Here is a 26257-nt window from a genome sequence, read left to right as displayed (position 1 = left end):
TGTAGGTTAATTGACTATTGTAAATTGTCCCTGGATTGTGGGATAGGATCGTTGGTCAGCACAGACTCGGAGTCCACATTGGAGTCCTCCTCTCAACTGAACAAAATTGTAAACTTCCATGGACTGTCTTGGGTTGCATTATGGACTTTGTTGGGGTTTTTTTTGCAATATTGTGGTTATTAATTTATTGGATTTTTGTTTACTATATTCTATCTGTGTGCACTGTGTTTACAAGCCTGTTATGCTGCTGCCAGTAAGAATTTTGTTGTTCTGTTGTGAGTAGATATGACAATTAAACAAGTAGCAACAAGGAACTGCAGATGCAGGTTTACAACAAAAAAAGGGCACAAAGTGCTGGAGTAACTCAGTGGGTCAGGCAGCATCTCTGGAGAACATTGTTCAGTTTAGTCCATTGTCACGTGTACTGGGGCACAGTCAAAAGCTTTTGTTGCGTGCTAACCAGCCAGCGCAAAGAATAGCCATGGTGGGCAAGTTTCCCAAACCTAATTGTACCCTGTGCAAGCTTCCATATTTAACGGTGAGGTTAATTGGAGAACAAACTGTGGCTGGAACACTACCTGATGTTTAACTTTATGACTGCAGGTAGTTCAATGTTATCTCCAGTGCTGAATACACACCAGCAGTTTATTATGTAATGGTTGTGGATGTTCCTGGCACTTACTGCCCATCCCACATTGGTACACAAGACTACATCCGAGACTAATTACATATGGGTGACAAGGTGGCACATCGGTAGAGTTGCTGCCCCACAACGCCAGAGACCCGGGTTTGATCCTGACTTCGGGTGCTGTCTGTACGGAGTTTGCACGTTCTCCCCGTGACCTGCATGGGTTTTCTATGGGTGCTCCAATTTTGTAGGTTAATTGGCTTGGTAAAATTGTAAATTATTCCTAGTGTGTAGGATGGTGTTAATGTGTGGGGATCGCTGGTTGGCACGGACTCGGTGGGCTGAAGGGCCTGTTTCCGCGCTGTATCTCCAAGCTAAACTAAAAAGCAGTGAGAAACCAACCACGCTGCTGGGTTTGGAGTTATCTGATGCCAGACCCAAGCGTGATAATTTATCTTCCACAAGGACATTTGGGAACAAGAAGAGTTTTTGTACAAGATAAATGCACATCCTGCTGGTGTAACTCAACAGGTCAGGCAGCATCTAATGACAAATGGAGCACCATTAAACCATTGGATAGGTGTCGCTTTTAGACCAGAGTCTGAAGAAGAGCCCTGACCTGAAACGTCGCCTGTCTATTCCCTCCACAGATAGTTCATAACTTCGTAAGTCACAGGAGCAGAATTATTAGCCCATTCAGCCCATCGAGTCCACTCCACCATTCAATCCATCTTTCCCTCTCAACCCCATTCTCCTGCCTTCTCCCCTTAACCTTTGACACCCTTACTAATCAAGAACCTGTTAATCCCCGCTACAAAAATACCCAATGACTTGGCCTCCACAGCCGTCGGTGGCAATGAATTCCACAGATTCATCACCCTCTGGCTAAAGAAATTCCTCCTCATCTCTTTTCTAAAGGTAGGTCCTTTTGTTCTGAGGCTGTGCCCTCTGGTCCTAGACTCTCCCACCAGTGGAAACATCCTCTCCACATCCACTCTATCCAGGCCTTTCACTATTCGGTAAGTTTCATTGAGGTCCCCCCTCTTTGAAACTGACCTGCTGAGTTCCCCCAACACTTTGTGCTTTGTTCAGTATTTACCTGCAACAGGTTTTAAAATAGAATAACATATTCCTGGTGTTGTGGACGGTGAAATCAATTCATTGCTTACCCAACTCGTTCAGTCACTGGACAGCAAACAATGTTTTTTCCATTATAACCGCAATACATGTGACAATAATAACCCAACATAGTAATCAAAATGCCACTCATAGCTGGAATGTTGAGCAAATGTTTTGGGTGACACATTGGTGCAGCGGTAGAATTGTTGCCTTGCAGACCCAGAGACCTGCGGTTGATCCTGACTACGGGTGCTGCCTGTACCAAGTTTGTACGTTCCCTTTGTGACCGCGTGTGTTTTCCCTGGGTTCCTCCCTCACTCCAGGTTTGTAGATTCATTTGGCTTAGGTAAAGAAAATTGTGAATTGTCCCCAATGCGTGTAGGATAGGGCCTGTGTGTATGGGGATCCGCTGGTGGGCCGAAGGGCCTGTTTCCGCACTGTATCTCAAAATTAAAACTGAACGGCAACACCTGTCCCTTTACCTCCCCCCTCAACTCCATCCAAGGACCCAAACAGTCTTTCCAGGTGAGACAGAGGTTCACCTGCACCTCCTCCAACCTCATCTATTGCATCCGCTGCTCTAGATGTCAACTTATTTACATCGGCGAAACCAAGCGCAGGCTCGGCGATCGCTTCACTCAACACCTGCGCTCGGTCCACGTTGGCAAAACTGATCTCACGGTGGCCGAGCACTTCAACTCCCCCGTGAGGCCCACCGGAAATTGGAGGAACAGCACCTCATATTTCGCCTGGGCAGCTTGCAGCCCAGTGGTATGAACATCGACTTCTCCAACTTTAGATAGTTCCTCTGTCCCTCTCTTCCCCTCCTCCTTCCCAGATCTTCCTCTATCTTCCTGTTTCCACCTATATTCTTCCTTTGTCCCGCCCCCCTGACATCAGTCTGAAGAAGGGTCTCGACCCGAAACGTCACCCATTCCTTCTCTCCTGAGATGCTGCCTGACCTGCTGAGTTACTCCAGCATTTTGTGAATAAATACCTTCGATTTGTACCAGTATCTGCAGTTATTTTCTTATATTACACTTCAAAATAATTCACACATGTGCACTCAACTCAGGATGTTATCTACCAGGAAAGAGTATACATGTCTGATGCAAGATAAGCTTTGTGGAACAAAGCATTTTGCAATGAAGTTATGGTTGACTGAGTGATAAATATGTGATTGGTGCATTGCATGACAGAGGAAGATATTTTAAAAACAAAATGAAGCTTTTGCTAGATTCCATTTATCATTCAATGAAGTGTATTTCAGGCCTAAGTTAAACATTTGGCAATTAACTACCTGACTTACGATGCTTCGACTTACAATATTCCGACTTTGCGATGGTGCAAACGGCAGCGAGCCGTAGCGAGCCTTAGCGAGCCGTAGCGAGCCGCTGCTCGCTCCCGGCCACATGATCACGTGTACTCAATGCGTTTCGACTTACAATATTTTCGGTTTCCGATGGCTTTCTCGGAACGTAATCTCGGAAAGTAAGTTGAGGAGCACCTGTATTATGCAACAGACAATTTTCTGACTGGCAGTAACCAACCACATGTTGGGTGGGATCGGCTGACAGTGCGATGATCGGAGATCACGGCCTGGTTCGGCCACTCAAACGATAGAGATTACAGAGAGGCGTGGACATTATCCGGTCCATCACAGGTACTGACTTCCCACCATTGAAGGGAATTATAGGAGACACTGCCTCAAAAAGGCAGCCGGCATCATCAAAGATGGCGGTATCGTTGATGGAATGTCTGGTGATAGGACATGAAAGACACACGCCACCCTGGCCACGCTCTCATTTCACTCCTACCATCGGGAAGAAGGTACAGGAGTCTGAAAACTATGACCACCAGGTTCAAGAACAGCTTCTTACCAACAACCATCGGGCCCTTGAATACCTTGACATCAAAATCATATTTAGAGTCATACAGCATGGAAACCAGCCCAGATTCAGATTCAGATCCAGATTCAGATTCAGATTCAGAAACCAGCCCTTTGGCCCAACTTGCCAAAACCAACCAAGATGCCCCATCAACTTAGTCCCACTTGCCTACATTTGGTCTATATCCCTCTAAATCTTTCCTATCCATGTACCTGTCTAACTGTCTTTTAAATGTTGTTATAATATCTGTTTCATCTAACTTGCTCGTTCCATATACCCACTGAGTGAAAAAGTTGCCCATCAGATTCCTCTAAAACATCTTTCCCCTCTCACTTTAAACCAATGTCCCCTGATTCTTGATTCCCCTACACTGGGTTAAAGATCTCAGGAACTATGAACTTCCTGGAACTACGGACACATAGGAACTATGGACTGTGCCCTTGGTTGCACTGTTCATAAATGATAGCAGCAGAATTAGGCCATTTGGCCCATCAAATCTACTCCACCATTCAATCATGGCAGACCTGTTTCTCCCTCCCAACTCCATTCTCCTGCCTTTTCCCCGTAACCCCTGACACCCAGACTAATCAAGAATCTATTTATCTCTGCCTTAAAAATATCCATTGACTTGGCCTCCACATCCTTCTGTGGCAATGAATTCCACAGATTCACCACCCTCTGACCAAAGAAATTCCTCCTCAACTCCTTCCTAAAGGAACAACCTTTAATTCTGAGGCTGTGGCCTCTGGTCCTAGACTCTCCCACTGGTTGAAACATCCTCTCCACATCCACTCTATCCAGGCCACCATGGAGGTATTAGTTTACTGAAATATTTTTGATTATTACATATTACCTATGTACATTGTGTTTGCAAGCCAGCATGTAAAAAAAAAATCATTGTTCCATTGCAGTACATATGGCAATTAAGCACACTCTTGACTCTCGATTATAACTCAAAGTGATCTTTTCCACTGTTAGGACCTCTGAAATGGGAGATTGTGTGAGGTTTTGATTTCTCTGCCAGATCACCAAGTCCGCAGAGTGCTGTATAAAAATCAACTTGAAGCATTCCCCAAGTGGCTCAATTAACGAAGAAAAATGTGTAGGTGAAAAACGTAGAGCAGATTTATTGCTTTCTTGAAATAGCTAATATCCTAAGAAAAATAAGCCAAGTTCATGTTCTTAGTCTCAGATGGCAGTTCCTGTTTGAAGGTCCATTTATAAAGACTTTGAGTCTGGAAAGGGTTGGTTTCAACTACATTACTAAATATATTATCCAACATGCACGCTCTGCACTAAATCTTGAGCAATTTCACTTTAGTACAGCTTTTCCCCTCTGTTATCAGGCTTCTGAACGGCCCTTCCATAAGCTAGGCTGCTGTCAGATTCACCTCTACCCCATTGCGGACATTGGACTTTGTCTCTGGAACTGGTGCGCTAGTATTCTGAGAACTCTACAGTATCTTTATATTAGTTTAGTTTATTATTGCCACGTGCATCAAGGTTCAGTGAAAAGCTTTTAAATTGTGTGCTCTCCAGTCAGTGAAAAGACTATACATGATTACAATCAAATCTTCCACAGTGTACAGATACAGTATAAAGGGTACAACGCTTAGTGCGAGATAAAGTTCAGTAAAGTCCGATTAAAGATAGTTCATTATCTATAATGAGGTAGAGGGAAGTCAGGACCAGTCTCTAGCTGATGAGAGGATGGTTCAGTTGCCCGATAACAGCTGGGAAGAAACTGTCCCTGAATCTGGAGGTGTGCGTTTTCACACTTCTGTACCTCTTGCCTGATGGGAGAGGGGAGAAGAGGGAGTGACCGGGGTGAGACTGGTCCTTGATTATGCTGGTGGAATAGCCGAGGCAGCGTGAAGTATAGATGGAGTCAATGGAAGGGAGGTTGGTTTGCGTGATGGTCTGGGCTGCGTCCACAATTCTCTGCAATTTCCTGCGGTCTTGGATTTGGCCCATTGCTCCCTAAACTCTTCCTATCCGTATATTTGTTCAAATGTCTTTTAAAAGTAATAATTGTATCTGCTCCTATAGCTTCCTCGGTCAGCTCATTCCAGAGATAGACACAAAATGCTGGAGTAACTCAACGGGACAGGCAGCATCTCTGGAGAGAATGAAGGGTCTTGACCCAAAATGTCTCCCATTCTCTCCAATGATGCTGCCTGTCCCACTGAGTTACTCCAGCATTTTGTGTCTATCTAACCATATAAACCATATAACAACTACAGCACGGAAACAGGCCCGTTCGGCCCTACCAGTCCACGCCGACCACTCTCCCTGACCTAGTCTCATCTACCTGCACTCAGACCATAACCCTCTAATCCCCTCTTATCCATATACCTATCCAATTTACTCTTAAATAATAAAATTGAGCCTGCCTCCACCACTTCCACCGGAAGCCCATTCCATACAGCCACCACCCTCTGAGTAAAGAAGTTACCCCTCATGTTACCCCTAAACTTTTGTCCCTCAATTCTGAAGCTATGTCCCCTTGTTGGAATCTTCCCCACTCTCAAAGGGAAAAGCCTACCCACGTCAACTCTGTCCGTCCCTCTCAAAATTTAAAAAACCTCTATCAAGTCCCCCCTCAACCTTCTACGCTCCAAAGAATAAAGACCCAACCTGTTCAACCTCTCTCTGTAGCCTAAGTGCTGAAACCCAGGCAACATTCTAGTAAATCTCCTCTGTACCCTCTCCATTTTGTCGACATCCTTCCTATAATTTGGTGTAAACCAGCATCTGCAGTTTCTTCCCACACAGCTCATTCCAGACACGGACTACCCTCCAAGGCCACCAGCATAATGAAGGACCAGTCTCACCCCGGTCACTCCCTCTTCTCCCCTCTCCCATCAGGCAAGAGGTACAGAAGTGTGAAAACGCACACCTCCAGATTCAGGGACAGTTTCTTCCCAGCTGTTATCAGGCAACTTCACCATCCTACCACCAACTAGAGAGCGGTCCTAATCTACCAGCTACCTCATTGGAGACCCTTGGACTATCTTTAGCTTTACTGGACTTTATCTTGCATACCCTTTATCCTGTATCTGTACACTGTAGATGGCTTGATTGTAATAATGTGCAGTCTTTCCGCTGTGTGGATATTGCTCAACAAAAAAGCTTTTCAGTACACGTGACAATAAACTTAACTAAACTAAACTCAATACGCCAACTTGGTCAGCCATAGATCCATTGAGCCATACAGCGCGAAAACAGGCCCTTCGGCCCAATCTGCTCCACTAGTCCCACCTGCCTACGTTTGGCCTATATTCCTTTAAACCTATCCAATCCATGTACCACTCTAAATGTGTCTTAAACATTGTGATAGTACCTGCCGCAACTACCTCCTCCGGCAGCTCGTTCCATACACCCTTAGACCCTTTGTGTGAAAAAAAGTAACCCCTCAGGTTCCTATTAAATCTTTCCCCTCTCATCTGAAACCTATGTCCTCTGGTTCCCGATTCCCCTACTCTGGGGAGGAGTACCGGATCCATTCCTCTCACAATTTGTACTCCTCCATAAGATCTCTCCTCATCCTCCTGTGCTCCAAGGAATAAAGTCCTAGCCTGCTCAACCTCTCACTGTAGCTCAGGCCCTCGAGTCCTGAGCTCAGGCTGAAGGGCCTGTTTCCGTGCTATGCAGCTCTATAACACCATGCGAACTCCATCTGAGAACGGGTAAAGGGATTGGTTGGACACAAAGAAAGAATATAAACTTTGTCCTGATTAGTCTGAAGAAGGGTCTCGATACGAAACGTCACCCATTCCTTCTCTCCAGAGATGCTGCCTGTCCCGCTGAGTTACTCCAGCATTTTGTGCTTACTTTCGATTTAAACCAGCATCTACAGTTCCTTCCTACAAACTAAAGAGTGATCCTGACCTATCATCTACCACAATGGAGACCCTCGGACTATCTTTAATTGGACTTTACTGGACTTTATCTTGCACTAAACGTTATTCCCTTTACCCTGTATCTGTACACAGTGGACGACTCGATTATAATCACGTATAGTCTTTCCGCTAACTGGATAGCACGCAACAAAAAGCTTTTCACTGTACTTTGATACTCGTGACAATAATAAACTCAATTAAACTAAACTAAACAAGCATTAATTGTTCTTTCAAAATCTTTAATTATCGTAAATTCATAAAAGCTCATGTGATTAATAAGAACCGCAGGAGAACTCATTGGCTAAATAAGAAATTATTGGCTCAATATTTGCTGACAACATGGAACATAGCACAGGAACAGGCCCTTCGGCCCACAATGTCCGTGCCGAACACGATGCCTGGTTAAACTAATCTTCACTGCCTGCTTTGTAAATGACTTACATTAGATGAACTTTGGTTCTGTAACGGAAATGTTCTGCAAGTCCCTCTCCATCGTTTCTTCCAGCACTTTGGAATTTGGATTCCACGGATCGGCCGTTTTGGTGGAGTTCCTCAGAGTGCAGTCAGGAATGCTGCAAATCATAACGACAAATTGAAAAGAAATGGTCAAAGTGCCATTCAACCCAGCGATATGAACATTGAAGGTATTTATTCACAAAATGCTGGAGTAACTCAGCAGGTCAGGCAGCATCTCGGGAGAGAAGGAATGGGTGGCGTTTCGGGTCGAGACCCATCTTCAGATATGAACATTGACTTCTCTAATTTGAAGTAATTTCTACTTACACTCTCCTCCCCCTTCGCCCCCTTCCTCCACCCCAGTCACTTAACCAGTTCCACAGGTTAGACCTTAGAGATACAATGAGGAAACAGGTCCATCAGCCCACCGAGTCCGCACCAACCAGTCACTCCATACATTAATTAACACTATCATACACATTTACTATTTCCGAAGCTAATCAACCTACAAACCTGTGCGTCTTTGGAGTGTGGGAGGAAACCGGAGCACCCGGAGAAAATCCACGCGGTCACAGGGAGAACGTAAAACTCCGTACAGACAGCACCCGTAGTCAGGATCGAACCCGGGACTCTGGCGCTGTACGGCAGCAGCACTACCGATGCACCACTGTGCCGTCACAGTTCTCCACATTGTTTCCCTCTTAAGATCACAGGAGGCAAACAACGTTGGCTAGGGAAGAGCATTCCGCGCACAAGGTGTCTGCTCCGGGATTTCCATTTAACCTTCATTCACTATAGAGCAAGAGTAATGGGCAGGACAAACGCATTACATTCCTTGTCCAAAATATCTGGACTGCTGCCTCAAGGAAACCTGACTAATATACAATACTGGCGTATCGTACGCCTGCCTTCGTCGATCAGGTCATTGAGTATAAAGAGTCAGGAAGTCATGATGCAGCTCTACAAGACTTTGGTCAAGCAGCATTTCATAAGCCGTAGAAGCAAAATTAGGCCCATTGAGTCTACTCCGCCATTCAATCATGGCTGATCTATCTTTCCTCTTAACCTCATTCTCCTGCCTTCTCTCCATAACCTTTGATGCTCTTACTGATCAAGAATTTGTCAATCTCTGCTCTAAAAATACCCAATGAATTGGCCTCCACCGCTGTCTGTGGCGATGAATTCCACAGATTCACCGCCCTCTGATGAAATAAATTCCTCTTCATCTCCATTCTAAAGATACGCCCTTATATTCTGAGGCAGTGCCCTCTGGTCCTAGACTCTCCCACTACTGGAAACATCCTCTCCACATCCACTCTATCCACATCCACACTATTCAGTAAATTTCAATGAGGTTTTCCCTCATCCTTCTAAACTCCAGCGAGCACAGACCCGTAAATTCAAACACTCATTACCCGTTAACCCAATCGTCCCTGGGATCACTCTCGTAAACCTCCTCTAAACCCTCTCCAAAGTCAGTGCATCCTTCCTCAGAAATGGGGCCCAAAACTGTTCACAATATTCCAAATGCGGCCTGACTAGTGCCTTATAGAGCCTCAGCATTACATCCCTGTTTTTATCTTCTAGTATTCTCAACATAAATGCTAGCATTGCATTTAGAGTACGGTGTGCAATTCTGGTACAACATTATGTAGGAAAATAACCGCAGATGCTGGTACAAATCGAAGGTACCACAAAAAGCTGGAGTAACTCAGCGGGCCAGGCAGCATCTCGGGAGAGAAGGAATGGGTGACATTTCCGGTTGAGACCCTTCTTCAGTCTGAAGAAGGGTCTCGACCCGAAACGTCACCCATTCCTCTCCTGAGATGCTGCCTGGCCCGCTGAGTTACTCCAGCTTTTTCTGGTACAACATTAAATCATTTACTATACCCATTTATGATATTAATATTAAAAAGAAATAAAGTCAAATTCAGTGTTCCCAACTACTCAGTCACAAGCCATACTTTGTTTGACCTGTATTTACCTTGATTTGACCTTGATTTTATTTTATAAATGAGTTGAGATGATAAATTCCTAAATTTATAAATTCATATGTTCTCAGAGCAGAATTAGGCCATTCGGCCATTAAGTCCGCTCCGCCATTCGACCCGAAACATCACCCATTCCTTCTATCCAGAGATGCTGCCTGTCCCACTGAGTTACTCCAGCATTTTGGGTCTACCTTCACTAATCTCATCCAATTGTATTCTCTCCATATTGTAATCAATTCCCCCTAGCTCTATCACTCACTACACATTAGGTTCCACTTGCAGAGGGTCAATTAACCTACAAACCAGCACGCCTTTGGGATGTGTGAGCAAACCAGAGCACCCGGAGGAAACCCACGTGGTCGCAGGGAGAATGTGCAAACTCCGAACAGACAGCACCTGTAGTCATGATTGAACCCGGGTCTCTGGCGCTGTGAGGCAGCAGATCTATAACTTGCTTTAAAATGTTTTTTTAATTTTTAAGTGCTTTGAATTTTTGTCCTTATTCCAAAATGTATTTTTGCAGATGGTTATGCTATAACTCCACAACAATTCTGTATTTTACAACGCCTTTAGTGTGATGAGAACTTCGCTAACCAAACATTCTGTTTTTCAACGGATGAAAGGATAAATCCCACGCAAGTAAACAGAGCAATATTGATGGAAACCACTGAGGAACCATAGAGAGATTATTACTTTATGTTTAGTACTAATATACAGTTTCAGATTTCTTTAAAAATATATATAATGATGAAGAGTACAAATGTCAAAGCGCAAAGATGCGCTTGTTGAAATCTGGACGTGAATCAAGCGTTTGAACTAGCAACAAAAACAGAAAATGCAGGAAATACTCTGCAGCTCAGGCAGCATCTGTGGGAAGAAAAACACGTTTAACCCTTCAGGTCGAAGACCCTTCATCGGAATGGGGAAGGGCAAAGCCAAAAGTTAGTTTTAAGTGGCAGAGAGTTTGGGGAAGGACTGCCAGGGACACAAGGAACATTTCTGATAGGGCGAGGCAAGAATTGTCCTTGTGTGTAGGTGAGTGATGAAATGTGGGAACAGTTAATGAGAATAAGACAAGATTCAAATTGGAATTAGAGTAGACTTTAGATTTTAGAAATACAACGTGGAAACAGGCCCTTTGGCCCACCAAGTCCATTCTAACCAGTGATTACCACATACACTAGCACTATCCTATACACCTGGGACAATTCACAATTTTACCAAAGCCTAATTAACCTACAAACTTGTACGTCTTTGGAGTGTGGGAGGAAACCAGAGCACCCGGGGAAAACCCACGCAGTCACGGGGAAACGTATAAGATTATTAAGGGGTTGGACACGTTAGAGGCAGGAAACATGTTCCCAATGTTGGGGAAGTCCAGAACCAGGGGCCACAGTTTAAGAATAAGGGGTAGGCTATTTAGAACTGAGATGAGGAAAAACTTTTTCAGTCAGAGAGTTGTGAATCTGTGGAATTCTCTGCCTCAGAAGGCAGTGGAGGCCACTTCTCTGAATGCATTCAAGAGAGAGCTAGATAGAGCTCTTAAGGATAGCGGAGTCAGGGGGTATGGGGAGAAGGCAGGAACGGGGTACTGATTGAGAATGATCAGCCATGATCACATTGAATGGCGGTGCTGGCTCGAAGGGCCGAATGGCCTCCTCCTGCACCTATTGTCTATTGTCTATAACATACAAACTACGTACAGACAAAACCCGTTGTCAGGATTAAACCCAGGACTCTGGCACAGTGAGTCAGCAGCTCCACCAGTGCGCCACCCTTTTAATCAGTATAAATGAATGCTTTATCACCAGCCTGGACTCAGTGGGCTGAATGGCCTGTTTCTGCTCCGTATGATTCCCTAAGTCTAGGGAATGTTCTAGGCATTTGCTTGCGCTCCATATTTTGGTGACTTTTACATTTCTTTACGTGTTTTGTTTTAGAACATATATAAGATGGAACAGAACAGCACAGGAACTTTGGTCCACAATGTGCATGCCAAGCATGATGGCAAGTTACACTATTCTCCATATCCCTCCATTCCCTGCATATTCATGTGTTCTCTGTAAGCCACATTTGTATCTGCCTCCACCACCACCCCAGGCAATGCATTCCAGGCCCCAACCATCCTGCCCCATACATTTCCTTTAAACTTTGCCCCACTCGCCTTAAAGCTATGCCTTCTAGTCTTTGACATCTCCATCCTATGCCACTCATAAATGTATAATCTTCGATCGGATCTCCCTTCATCCTCCGATGCTCCAGAGAAAACAATCGAAGTTTGTCTAACCTCTCCTTATAGATAACACCCTCTAATCCCGGCAGCATTCTGGTGACTCACTTTGCACCATTTTTCTTTCTAAATGCCTGATATCAGGTGTGCAGTTCTGGTCGCCCTATTATAGATAAGATACGGAGGTTTTGGAGTGGGGCTTTGGAGAGAGTGGCCTACACACTAGGGACAATATACAGAAGCCAGTTAACCGACAAACCTGCAAGTCTTTGGAATGTGGGAGGAAACCGGAGCATCAGGAGAAAATCCACGCAGTCTTTTTTAGTTTAGTTTAGTTTAGAGATACTGCGCGTAAACAGGCCCTTCGGCCCACCGGGTCAGCTCCGACTAGCGATCCCCGCACATTAACACCATCCTACACCTACAAGGGGCAATTTTTTTACATTCACCAAGCCAATTAACCTACAAAATCTGTATGTCTTTGGAGCGTGGGAGGAAACCAAAGATCTCGGAGGAAACCCACGCCGGTCACGGGGAGAACGTACAAACTCCGTACAGACAGCGTCCGTAGTCGGGATCGAACCCGGGTCTCCGGCGCTGCATTCGCTGTAAGGCAACAACGCTACCGCTGTGCCACCGTGACCGCCCGTGACCGTGACTACGTTTCATTTAGAGATACAGCACAGAAACAGGCCCTTCGACCCATCGAGTTTGCTCTGACTAGTGAGCCCCACACACTAGCACTATCCTACACACACTAGGGCCAATTTACAATTTTACTGAAGCCAATTAACCTACAAACCTGTGCGTCTTTGGAGTGTGGGAGGAAAGCGTTCCTGGCGCTGTAAAGCAGCAACTCTACCTCTGCACCACTGTGCCGCCCATCGTTAGTTCAGTTTCTTTTTTAATAAATGGCTTTGAAGGGATTCTCTGTTTTTATTTTACAGTATTTGGCAATTCCACAAGGTTTAACATGTCCAACTAAAACCTACATTATTCAGATCTGTTCTTTACATTAAGTAAAAACTGGAATCAACTTTAAAATCACCTTGATACCCCTTTCCAATACACACCCCCCACCCCCTGTAAAAAGAAAATCAGCTGCAGAATGTATTCCAAAAACACAAAAATCTCACAAGTGTCAGGAAGGTAATTAAGAACATTCAATTTTCCAACTAAATCTTTGTTCCTGCTTCAAAATAACTGCAAAAAGCAGATTTAAAAACAAAGGAAATTTTGTGATCATGGCTGACCATAGGTAGAATATTATTTCTCATCTATCTTAGAAAATTACCCATTTGAGCGATCTTGCACTGATTAAGAAAACTTTACATGCAATTCCACTACCAAGAGTGGCTGTAGTTTCAGACCAACATCCATCTTTGTCCATTCTTTTTCCCTCGTGTTATACTCTAATGAATTAGTCAGAGAAATGCATGCCGAAAAATGTAGCAACCCCACACAGCTCACTGTGGCTGGAACTGTAGATGCTGGTTTAGACTAAAGGTAGACACACATTGCTGGAGTAACTCAGCGGGTCAGGCAACATCTCTGGAGAAGAAGGATGCGCAACGTTTCGAGTCGGAACCCTTCTTCAGACTGAGAGTAGACGGGAGGGAACTAGAAGTAGGAAAAGGCCAGAGCAAATCAGGGCCAGCAACAGATGACCAAGGAAGGGTGGAGCCCATTGTTGGCTGGCGAAGAGATGATAACAAAGGGATACAAGGATGTGAACAGAGGAACTAGCAGGGGGGGGGGGGGGGGGGGAAGGCAGGGGTTACTTGCAGTTAGAGAAATCATTATTCTTACCACTGGGTTGTGAGCTGCCCAAGCGAAATATGAGGTGCTGTTCCTCCAACTTGCTCTGACAGTGGAGGAGGCCCAGGACAGGAAGGTCAGTGTGGGAGTGGGAAGGAGTGTTAAAATGGTTAACAACCGGGGGGAGATCGTGTTGGCTCAGGCCATGTTGATATAAATATGCATCTCAAATGCACTCATATTGGGGAGACCTGATAGGAATAGATAAAATTATGAGGCATTGATAGGGTAGACAGTCAGAGCCTTTCTCCCAGGGTGCAAGTGTCAAAGACATAACTAGAAGATGAAAGGGGAAAAGTTTAAAGGAGATTTGCGGGGAAAGTTTGTTTTAACATAGTGGGTGGTGGGGGCCTGGAACGTGCTTCCAGGGGTGGTGGTGGTGGAGGCAGATACAATAGTGGCGCTTAAGAAGCTTTTAGATAGGCACATGGATATGAAGGGAATAGAGGGATATGGGTCATGTGCGGGCCAATGAGATTAGTATGAAGAAGGGCCCCGACCCAGAACATCACCCATCCGTCTGAAGAAGAGCCCCGAACCAAAACGTCACCTATCCATGTACCCCGACCCGCTGAGTTACTCCAGCACTTTGTGTCTTTTTGTGCAGCAAGTTCCTTGTTTCTAGATTAGTTTAGCTTGGCATCATGGTTGGCACAAGACATTTTGGGCCTAAGGGCCTGTTCTCGTGCTGTACTTTTCTATCTTTAATATTATATATTTCTAAGATCATTTATCACAACGTTGAGGCATCAGACTCTGATTCTTGATGATGTTTAATTTTTTTGGTCCTATAATGCCCCTTTAATGCCCCGTGAAAAGTTATTTATTTTGAAAAGTTAAAAATACTGCATTTTTAATGCTCTGCACTTTAACGATAAGACTATCTCAACACCTGCGCTCGGTCCGCGTTAACCAATCTGATCTCCCGGTGGCCGAGCACTTCAACTCCCCCTCCCACTCCCAGTCTGACCTTTCTGTCATGGGCCTCCTCCAGTGCCATAGTGAGTCCCACCGGAAATTGGAGGAACACCACCTCATATTTCGCCTGGGCAGCTTGCAGCCCAGTGGTATGAACATTGACTTCTCCAACTTTAGATAGTTCCTCTGTCCCTCTCTTCCCCTCCCCCTTCCCAGTTCTCCCTCTATCTTCCTGTCTCCACCTATATCCTTCCTTTGTCCCGCCCCCCTGACATCAGTCTGAAGAAGGGTCTCGACCCGAAACGTCACCCATTCCTTCTCTCCCGAGATGCTGCCTGACCTGCTGAGTTACTCCAGCATTTTGTGAATAAATACCTTCGATTTGTACCAGCATCTGCAGTTATTTTCTTAGACTATCTTGAAAATTCCCCTGCCCTGTGCTATGTTCTAGATGGTCCCAAAGAGTAACTTTAATGCCCCATATCCAGTAATCTTTAACACATAGTCAGCTTTAACACATAGTCTTGAGAAATAAACTATTTACATTTTTAATGTGCTTTGAAAGTCGAGCTAAAGTAGCAGCAGATGTTATGTTGAAGAAGTCGGCAACGTGCCATGGTACAGGAATTAAAGTGGGTATCAGGGAGGAATACCGAATTAAAATGACGATTTTTAAGAAATGTTTGTGAGAGTTTCTGAAGAGCAAATTCCGTTTGCAAATCTACAGTTGAAGCATTTCTGAGGGGGGGGGGAAATGCGGACATTATCACAACGGACAGAATGAGGAAGACTTGCTTGAAAAGGCGTTTCATCTCCGCCTGTGCAGAGAACAGAAAAAAAGCACTTGGAGAGTGGCCTGGCTTTAATAGCTGTGATGTTAAAGTTATACTTGATAACGACTTCCAAGCAAAAACATGGGCTTTGTTGTTCCCAGATGACCAATGTAACCTTTTTTCACGGTATTTGTCAATCTGCAACATTACCTAATGTCTGGTGTACGTGGTATTTTACAGAAGGCAATGAGGAGGAGACCGTGTGTGTCATGTCTGCTGCTCACAGCTCACCCATTCCAGCGCAATATTACTCAAGGGCACTTTCATAAACTTATTAGCCAAAAGGAGAGGTTGGCCAAACTTGGATTGTTTTCTCTCTCTCTCGAGCATCACATTTAGAACACTACGTGCAGTTTAGTTTCGGGATACAGCGAGGAAACTGGCCTGGATGAATTTAAAAGAGAGTTAGATAGAGCTCTGGGGGCTAACAGAATCAAGGGATATGGGGAGAAGGCAGGCACGGGTTACTGATTGTGGATGATCAGCCACGATCACAATGAATGGCGGTGCTGGCTCGAAGGGCCAAATGGCCTCCTCCTGCACCTATTTTCAATGTTTCTCTGTTTCTATGAAGGCCCCCAACCTAAAACATCACTTGTCTAATCCATCTACAGATGCTGCCTGACCCGCTGAGTTACTCCAGCACTTTGTGTTTTGAACCAAAATGACATCTTTTCCACTATCTTTCCGAAGTCTTCTCAAACTCCTCAATTGGGACCAGAATGCAATCCTCCGTCGGTCTGTCAAAAGAGCATTGTGTGAAGGCCATGTCCCATAAACAACAGAGCAGAGTTACATTTCTGTGGTAACTGGGCCTGTGTAATATTTTGTGGCTTGGTGTGGATTTATACCAGGTTCTTGAAAATAGCACACATTTCTTGACCTGATGTGCAATTGTCCAAATAAATGATCTCACTAAACTTTCAGTGATGCAGAAAAATAAGACACAGTTTTTGACAGGATGTGGATACCTTTATATCTTAGTTTTACTTCTATAAATTTACATCTGCCATGTTCAAACTTGGGAGCTGTCCCGACCTCCCATCTACCTCATTGGAGACCCTTGGACTGTGTTTAATCGGACCTTACTGGACTCTGTCTTGATTATAATCATGTACAGTCTTTCCGCTGACTGGATAGCACGCAACAAAAAGCTTTTTACTGTACCTTGGTACACGTGACAATAATAAACTAAATTAAACTAAACTAAAGAAGCATTAACTGTTCTGCCCACTTCTTCCAAAATCTTTCATTATCGTAAATTCATAAAGGCTTATGAGATTAATAAGAACCGCAGAAGAAATTATTGGTTAAATAAGAATTCATTGGCTCAATATTTGCTGACAACATAGAACATAGCACAGGAACAGGCCCTTCGGCCCACAATGTCCGTGCCGAACATAATGCCTAGTTTAACTAATCTCCACTGCCTGCAGGTGATCCATGTTCCTCCATATCCATGTGCCTTTTAGATAGGCACCACTATCACATCAGCCTCCACCACCACCACAGGTAGTGTTCCAGCCCCCCACCACCCTGTGTAAAAAACATCTCTCTTAAACCTTGCCCATCTCACCTCAAATCGATGCCATCCAGCCCTTAAAGAGGTGCAAAGATGCTTTTACATCCCTTTGCTTTTCAGCCTCAGGAATTGAATGAATATTCTTTATGAGCTTCAAATGTGGCCTCCAAAGAACATTAGGCCTTTGTCACATTCTCAGCAGTTTCATTTAAAATTCCAGCCACAGGGTTTAACGTGAAACTGCCAACGACCTTTCCCATCTAACTGTTTGCAGCTTAACACACATGAGCCTTGCATGCAAAACGCCATCCCGAGACGCAAAAGCCTGAAAGATCAGAGCAGCTATGTAATTAAAGTGGAAAAGATTCGAAGTTAAAGTCGACATTTTACATCAACTAAATGGCCGACAGGGTCTTGCATTGTTGGAGGAGCTGCCTTTAGCGTGAGATGTTGAACCGTGTCTACCCGTTAATACAGGCCCATGTAAAATAATTCTATAATATCATGACAAACAAACATACTTCTAAGTCAATACACAATAGACAATAGACAATAGGTGCAGGAGGAGGCCATTTGGCCCTTCGAGCCAGCACCGCCATTCAATGTGATCATGGCTGATCATTCTCAATCAGTACCCCGTTCCTGCCTTCTCCCCATACCCCCTGACTCCACTATCCTTAAGAGCTCTATCCAGCTCTCTCTTGAATGCATTCAGAGAATTGGCCTCCACTGCCTTCTGAGGCAGAGAATTCCACAGATTCACAACTCTCAGACTGAAAAAGTTTTTCCTCATCTCAGTTCTAAATGGCCTCCCCCTTATTCTTAAACTGTGGCCCCTTGTTCTGGACTTCACAAGGTAACACAGCAGATCTGGCAACATCTCTGGAGAACACGGATAGGTCACGTTTCAGGTCGAGACCCGTCTTCAGTCCTCAGACCTCATCAGCCTGAAGAAAAATCTCCGCCCGAAAAATCACCTATCTGTGTTCTCCAGAAAGGCTGTCTGACCTGCTGAGTTAATCCAGAGGAGCGATCCCCGCACACGAACACGATCCTACGTACACGGGGGAGAACTTACGCTTTTACCAAGCCAATTAACTTACAAACCTGTACGTCTTTGGAGTGTGGGAGGAAAACGAAGATCTTGGGAGAAACCCAAGCAGGTCACGGGGAGAACGTACAAACTCCGTACAGACAGCGCCCGTAGTCGGGATGGAACGCGAGTCTCCGGCGCTGTAAGGCAGCAACTCTACCGCTGCGCCACCTTGCCTTCCCCTTATGCGCACTCATTTCTCCCACTGCCCCATCACCATACTCCCTTCCACTCCTCCTCACAGTCATCGCCCACCTCTCCCATCTCAGAGTCCCCCATTTCCCTTTCATCCCCCCTCTTTTCCCTTCCCCCTCTCCCCTTCCACCCATAACCCTCCCTCTGGCTTGACACTTCACTCATTTTCTTTGCTCCATTTTCTTACAATCACACACTGTGTAGTTGCACGTGAGACAAATAAAGCAGCGTTCAACCATTGGATACGTTTACCTTTAATTTCTAGTTGGACAACAACAAAGGCCATGTTGTAAAAGTGGTTTGTTATCAGTAAAATGGTGTCAGGGGTTATGGGGAGAAGGCAGGAGAATAGAGTTGAGAGGGAAAGCAAGATCAGCCATGATTGAATGGCGGAGTAGACTTGATGGGCCGAATGGCCTAATTATATGAACTTAATAAATTCTAAAATGCCCTGAAGAATGGAAACTTACGGTACAAGGCATGGATTCATAACTACCAAGGATCTACATAAGCTAAACTCACATACTTTTGTATCTCCAAAATCTTTTCAAGCATCAGGTTCCAAGATCCCTACCACAGTCTGTTTTCTTTTCCTTTCTTTCCTCTAATTCTTCTACCAATTACATTTTAAATTGCATCTGAATTCCCTGGGTACGTCTGATTTGGTCAACTGAAATACGATTCTTCGAATTAGATCCTTCCTGTTTCCTTTGCCGAGACGTATCATATCTTTGTAGATCTCAATTAAATTTCCTGCCCGCAGCCTTTGTTTCAGTGAGAACAAGCACAGCCAAGCAAAAACTCTCCTCATAACTAAAGTATTTCAGTCCCAGTAACATCCTTGTAAATCGACTATGTTTCCCGCTAATATTATCACAACCTTCTTGTCGTACGATGACCAAAGTTCACACAGCATGGCTATTCCACAGTTCCATTTCCGCTCTCTTGTAGTCAAGTCATCAACCAATAAAGGCAACTATCTTTAGTAGAAACAAAGAACTGCAGAATCTGGGTAACACACAGAAAGACACAAAGTGCTGGAGTAACTGGAGGGCGGCACAGTGGCGCAGCGGTAGAGTTGCTGCCTCACAGCTCCAGAGACCCGGGTTCGATCCTGACTGTCTGTACGGAGTTTGTACGTTCTCCCCGTGAACTGTGTGGGTTTTCTCTGGGTGCTCGAGTTTCCCCCCCACACTGCAAAACTGTAAAATTGGCTCTCGAGTGTGTAGGATAGTGTTAGTGCATTGGGATCGCTGGTCGATGCAGACTCGGTGGACCGAAGGGCCTGTTTCTGCGTTGTATCTCTAAACTAAACTAAACTAAAAACGCAGCAGGTCAGGAAGCATTTCTGGAGAAAATGGAGAAGTGATGTTTCGGGTCAGGACTCTACAATCAGTCTGATGAAGGGTCTTGACCCCAAACATCATCCATCCAAGTTCTCCAGAGACGATACTTGACCTGTTGAGTTATTCCAGCACTTTGTGACCTTAAGAAAACGCTCTTTTTTGTCTTCTGAACAACCTTATCTGCCTCCTTGATTGTCGGAAAGACCTGCAGATGCTGCTGGAGGTTCGAGTTGAGACTGAAGAAGGGTCTTGACCCGAAACGTCACCTATTCCTTTTCTCCAGAGATGCTGCCTGACCTGCTGAGTTACTGTAGCATTTTGTGTTTATCTACCTCCCTACTGTCTTCAGGGATCTCTGGATGCCCTTTTCCAGATCCCCCTATTCTCCAGCTCTTCTCAGTATATCTGACCATTGCTTTGTATCGATTGAGCTGCCCAAATGCATTACTGCACATTGATCCCCACTTGCCACACATGCGCCCCCTCAAGCAGTACATTGATACTTTCTTTCACCAGCAAACATTCCTCGTGGTAACCACACTGCCACGTTGGGCTGGAGTTCAGTTTAGTTATTGAAACGTATAAGATTATTAAGGAGTTGGACACGTTAGAGGCAGGAAACATGTTCCCAATGTTGGGGGAGTCCAGAACAAGGGGCCACAGTTTAAGAATAAGGGGTAGGCCATTTAGAACTGAGATGAGGAAAACCTTTTTCAGTCAGAGAGTTGTGAATCTGTGGAATTCTCTGCCTCAGAAGGCAGTGGAGGCCAATTCTCTGAATGCATTCAAGAGAGAACTAGATAGAGCTCTTAAGGATAGCGGAGTCAGGGGGTATGGGGAGAAGGCAGGAACGGGGAACTGATTGAGAATGATCAGCCATGATCACATTGAATGGCGGTGCTGGCTCGAAGGGCCGAATGGCCTCCTCCTGCACCTATAGTCTATTGTCTATTGTCTATAGTTTAGCGATAGAGCATGGAGCCGCCAGCCCACCGAGTCCACGCCGACCATCGATCACCTCTTCACGCTAGTTCTATGTTATGTTATCCACCTTTCTCATCCAATCCTGACACACTGTTTACGTGGGGAGGGAAATAGCGTACAAACCCTCACGTCTTTGGGATGTGGGAGAAAACCGGAGCACCCGGAGAAAACCCACGAGGCCACAAGGAGAAAGAGCAAACTCCACACAGACAGCACCGCACAGAGCCTGGGATCGAACCTGGGGAATCTGGATCTGTGAGGTTCCAGCGCTACCAGCTGCACACTGCGCCACCCCAGAGTTGCCCGTGGATATTCCAATGTTACGAGGTGCTAAAATAAATGCAGGTTCTTTCCAACCCATTGTGAATAGGATGAAGTGAAAAATAGCTGGGCTCTGAGTCAGATGCCATTTCATCTGTCTAATCTTAAGTCATCCAACAATGAAATGAGGTTGACAATGACCATTTGTTAAAATGAGCAAGATACATGCCTCAACACATAAGGTCTCGCCTTCTGCTGAGTTTCTAGTCTCTGACGCACTGCGGAAAACTGGCATTCAGAGGAATGTGGCGGAGAGTCTCCAGGTTTCTACCTTGTACCGTTTCACACACTTAAAAACACAACGCTAAATGTCTTAATGACTTTGAATATGTTTACATTTTGCATTGATGTAACGCATTGAACGTATCACATGTAACACACTTAATAGCATTCAGTTGTTTATCACTGAAGTGAATTGATCGGAAATCTGTAAGCGCTGTTTCAGAAAGTAACTTTATTCAAAGCTTTCAAGAACATCCCAAAGTACTTCTCAAAGCACATCCCAAAGTACAGGCCGGCACAGTGTCGCGGCAGTAGAGTTGCTGCCTTCCAGCACCAGAGACCTGGGTTCGATCCTGACTAAGGGTGCTTGTCTATACGGAGTTTCTGTGTTCTGCCCGTGACCTGCGTGGGTTTTCTCCGGTTTCCTCCCACACTCTAAAGACGTACAGGTTTGTAGGTTAATTGGCTTGTTGTAAATGTAAAATTGTCCCTAGTGTGTGTAGGACAGTGTTAATGTGCGTGGATCGCAGGTCGATGCGGACTCAGTGTGCCGAAGGGCCTGTTTCTGCACTCGATCTCTAAACTAAACTCAACTAAACTATGTAAATCCAGTAATTAATAGCTTCAATCCATGACTTCATTTTTTAGAACGCATCCTAGTCAACTAATATGAAAGCTGGTACTTAATTGTTAAGTTAAAAGTGCTATAAAATACAGCCTTTCCCTTAAAGACTCAACCACATAAGCAGTCTTCGGAGTTTAAAGCACTCTTTTTTCAATATCATCTTTTTTTTAAATGAAGCCATGTGAAGTTAATTTCGAAAAGTGCAAACTGTGAAATTGCTGTTGAAGTAATATATTGAATTGTTGATTATCTTAAAATCTTTATGTAAATGGCATTCTTTTCACCTTTTTGCGCGCTGTAAAAACTTCAATTGTGAAAATGATAAGAAGGTTGATGATGATGATAATGAAAAACGATAAGAATGGCATAACGGTTTTGGCAACACACGGCAATTAGTTGCAGTTGTTTTCATCTTATTTTTAAACTCAAAAACTACCAATTGCAATGCAAGTCAGTTGAAAGCACAGGAACAGGCCCTTCAGCCCGTAATGTCCGTGCTGAACATGATGCCAGGTTAAACTAATCTCCTCTGTGATCCATATCCTCCTATTCCCTGCATATCCATGTGCCGATCTAAAAGTCTCTGAAATGCCACTATTGTCTCCTACATCACTCCTGGCAGCACATTCGCGGCACCCACCAATCACTGTGTAAACAATTTGCCAGTACATCTCCTTTACACTTTGCCCCTCTCACCTTAAAGCTATGCACCCTTATCTTTGACACTTTAACCCTGGGAGAAAGGTTCTGACTGTCCACCCTATCTATGCCTCTGATACTTTTATATACCTACTAGACCAAGTGGTCCCGTTGGGCCCAAACCTCTCCTGCATTGGTGCAGCACCCTCTCCTCCCCCCCTCCCCTTCCCTCTCCCCTCCCCCCATTCCTCCATCCCTCTCCTCCACCCCTCTCCTCCCCCCCTCCCTCCTCTCCTCCTCCTCCTCCCCCTCCCCTCCCCACCCCCTCCCTACTTCCCCTACCCCCCCTTCCCTCCTTCCCCTTCCCCCCACTCCATCCCCCTCAACTCCCCTTATCCTCCCTCCTCCCCTTCCCCCTCCCTCCACCCCTTCCCCCCTCCCTCCACCCCCTCCCTGCCTAGATAGATTTAAACTTTTAAAATGTAAATAACTTTTAAAATATAACACCGATTTCAATGAAACTTCTTCCATTAGCACCAAAGGGACCACGGTGATTAAGGTGGGCATAAAATTGTCTGGCTATCGTGTACCAGTTTGGCTGTAGTTCAGGAACAAACAAACAAACACATGTTTTAGTATATAGATGAGGTCTCCCCTTAGGTTCCCACCTTCCAGAGAAAACAATCTAAGTTTGTCCAACCTCGCCTTGTAGCTAGTGCCCTCCAATCTGGGCAGTGTTCTGCTAAGCCACTTCTGCACCATCTCCACAGCTTCCTGCAATAGGGGTGACCAGAACTGCACGCCATGCTCCAAATGCGGCCTGACCAACGTCCTACAAAGCTGCACCATGACTTCCTGAATCTTATACTCCATGTCCTGACCGATGAAGGCAAACATACCATACACCTTCTTTACTGCTCCATCTACTTGTGTTGCCACTTCCAGTGAGCAATGGCCTTGGACCCTAAGTTCCCCTCACCCTCTCTGCAGGATCGTACAACCAATGTATTTTAGTCTCATCTTCTCTCTCCTAGAACTCCTCATCCAATTCCCTCCGCGCCACACCAAAGTTTTCTCACTGCACTGAAACAACAAACTTCCTACGTTTCAGTTAATACTTTCTCTGCCGTCCAAAATCAAGATATGGAAATAACAATCGACTCCCATTTCAAAATTGTGATAAAGAAAGTAGGACACAAAGTGCTGGAGTAACTCAGCGGCTCAGGCAGCATCTCTGGAGAAGTTGGACGGGCGACATTTCAGGTCGATCCCTTCCTCACTCTAAAGAAGGGTCTTCACCCAAAATTCTCCAGAGATGCTGCCTGACCCATTGAGTTACGCAAGCACTTTGTGTCCATTTTTGTAAACCAGCATCTGCAGTTCCTTGTTTCTGCATTAAAATTAAACTGGGGGGCATGGTGGCGCAGCGGTAGAGTTGCTGCCTCACAGCGCCAGAGACCTGGGTTCGATCCTGACTACGGGTGCCGTCTGTACACGTGGGTTTTTCTCCTGCTGCTTCGGTTTCCTCCCACACTCCAAAGACGTGCAGGTTTGTAGGCTAATTAGCAGTGCATATTGTAAATTGTCCCTAGTGTGTGCAGGATGGTGTTAGTGTACGGGGGTCGCTGGTCGGCGTGCACTCAGTGGGGCAAAGAGCCTGATTCCGTGCTGTATCTTTAAACTAAACTAAACTAAGCCTAAACCAAACTACAGGTCTTGCTCAAACTACAGGCCACAGTTTAAGAATAAGGGGTCGGCCATTTAGAACTGAGATGAGGAAAAACTTTTTCAGTCAGAGAGTTGTGAATCTGTGGAATTCTCTGCCTCAGAAGGCAGTGGAGGCCAATTCTCTGAATGCATTCAAGAGAGAGCTAGATAGAGCTCTTAAGGATAGCGGAGTCAGGGGGTATGGGGAGAAGGCAGGAACGGGGTACTGATTGAGAATGATCAGCCATGATCACATTGAATGGTGGTGCTGGCTCGAAGGGCCGAATGGCCTCCTCCTGCACCTATCGTCTATGGTCTATTGTCAAACTCATGCTTTAGGCCACTGTGGGAGACCATGTTGGTCCAGGTCACCAGTAAGGAAACAGAGGGGTATGTGGAGCCAGGTCCACACGGAATGTTACTCTCCATTGACCAACAGAGAGTACAACCTTTTATGTCAAATTTGCTAACCACAGAACCAAAGATCATGCTAAACCCAGTTTAGCCCCTTGAGTTCATGTTCTCTATCAGAGAAATCGCATCAATCACATTCCCCCACAATTTCTTTTAAACCAAACCAATCTCTCTCAAAGATTAGAGTCCTGGCCCTTCGTCAGTCCAACCTGAAACGTCACCTATCCATGTTCTCCAGAGATGCTGCCTGACCCGCTGAGTTACTCCAGCACTCTGTGAAACGTCACCTATCCATGTTCTCCAGAGATGCTGCCTGACCCGCTGAGTTACTCCGGCACTCTGTGAAACGTCACCTATCCATGTTCTCCAGGGATGCTGCCTGACCCGCTGAGTTACTCCGGCACGTTATGCCCGTTTTTATAAACCAGTATCTACGGTTCCTTGTGTCTCCCAATTCTCCCTTAAGTCCTGGTCAATTTTTAAACTTCAATTGACAACTTTAAAACAGGGTGTCAGGGGTTATGGTTGGGGGGGGGGTGGGGGAGTGGGGGGGGGAGGCAGGAGAGTGGGGTTGAGGGGGTGAGATAGATCAGCCATGATTGAATGGCGGAGTAGACTGGATGGGCCGAATGGCCTAATTCTGCTCCAATAACTTATAAACTTATGAACATATATTGCAATGAAGTGCTGTGAATCCAACCTTCAATCTCCATGGAGGGACTTTGCAGACTCAACATGACAGAAAGCACTACGGAGTGCGGGACTGGATGATACAATGCTGATGGAGTGCGAGTTAATCTGAGGAGGGACATCTAGTTAGAAAGATTCCCACTTCTTTTGTCGCAAAACGTGCGCCTGGCTACAACTCAAGTCGTGCAGCAACTCCATCTGTCTGCGATCGGCTAGTCATGCCTGCCATGCAGACAGCAAAGAAAGTTGTACTTTACCTGAAAAAAAATTTTTTTCTTCCACACCACATCAGTTTTCAATATCTATGGTTCCCTGCAACCAGTATTACATAAAAACACAAACTTTCTTCGATCTTCACTTTCCGTTACTTTCTTAAGGAGTCGTGCTAGATTAATCTATCCATATCTTTAATAAAAATAATAAACTTCCCCGGATTTAGCCAAAAAACACTCACGGCCCATCTGCAGAACGGTAACGAAGGATTTATAAGAAGGGATTACATACCTTTCATGTGAAGAAGAGCCCTTCCCCCTCAACACAACTGTCCAGGATGGTTATACATATGAATTTCTTTGTTTGTGGATCTTCAGTGATCAGACTTTGGTTTTGACGTTTCTTAGAATATCCTACTTTCTCTCTCTCTCTCTCTCTCTCTCTCTCTCGCTCTCTCTCTCTCTCTCACACAAGCAGAGCTGATGTAAGATGCCTGCAAGGA

The 26257-nt window shown here is 45.1% G+C and overlaps 1 protein-coding gene across 3 annotated transcripts in view; it reads right to left on the bottom strand.

The window, feature by feature from the left end:
- ddr2a (discoidin domain receptor tyrosine kinase 2a) overlaps positions 1-26257 on the bottom strand; it is a 140305-nt gene extending 114048 nt beyond the window's left edge. For 2 of the 3 annotated variants that reach the window (XM_078407769.1, XM_078407771.1), the window contains exons 1-2: positions 26047-26257; positions 7980-8110 (exon numbers count right to left, since the gene is read on the bottom strand). The gene's annotated coding sequence lies outside the window, so the exon portion shown is untranslated. Of the gene's footprint in view, positions 1-7979; positions 8111-17360; positions 17418-26046 lie in introns of those variants that run through there. The other variant, XM_078407772.1, reaches the window with a different exon arrangement.

Source organism: Rhinoraja longicauda, chromosome 11 (genome assembly GCF_053455715.1).
Source record: "Rhinoraja longicauda isolate Sanriku21f chromosome 11, sRhiLon1.1, whole genome shotgun sequence".
NCBI classification, from domain to species: Eukaryota; Metazoa; Chordata; class Chondrichthyes; order Rajiformes; family Arhynchobatidae; genus Rhinoraja; species Rhinoraja longicauda.
Note: the sequence above shows the minus strand (reverse complement) of the source record. Positions and strands in the feature narration are given on the sequence as shown.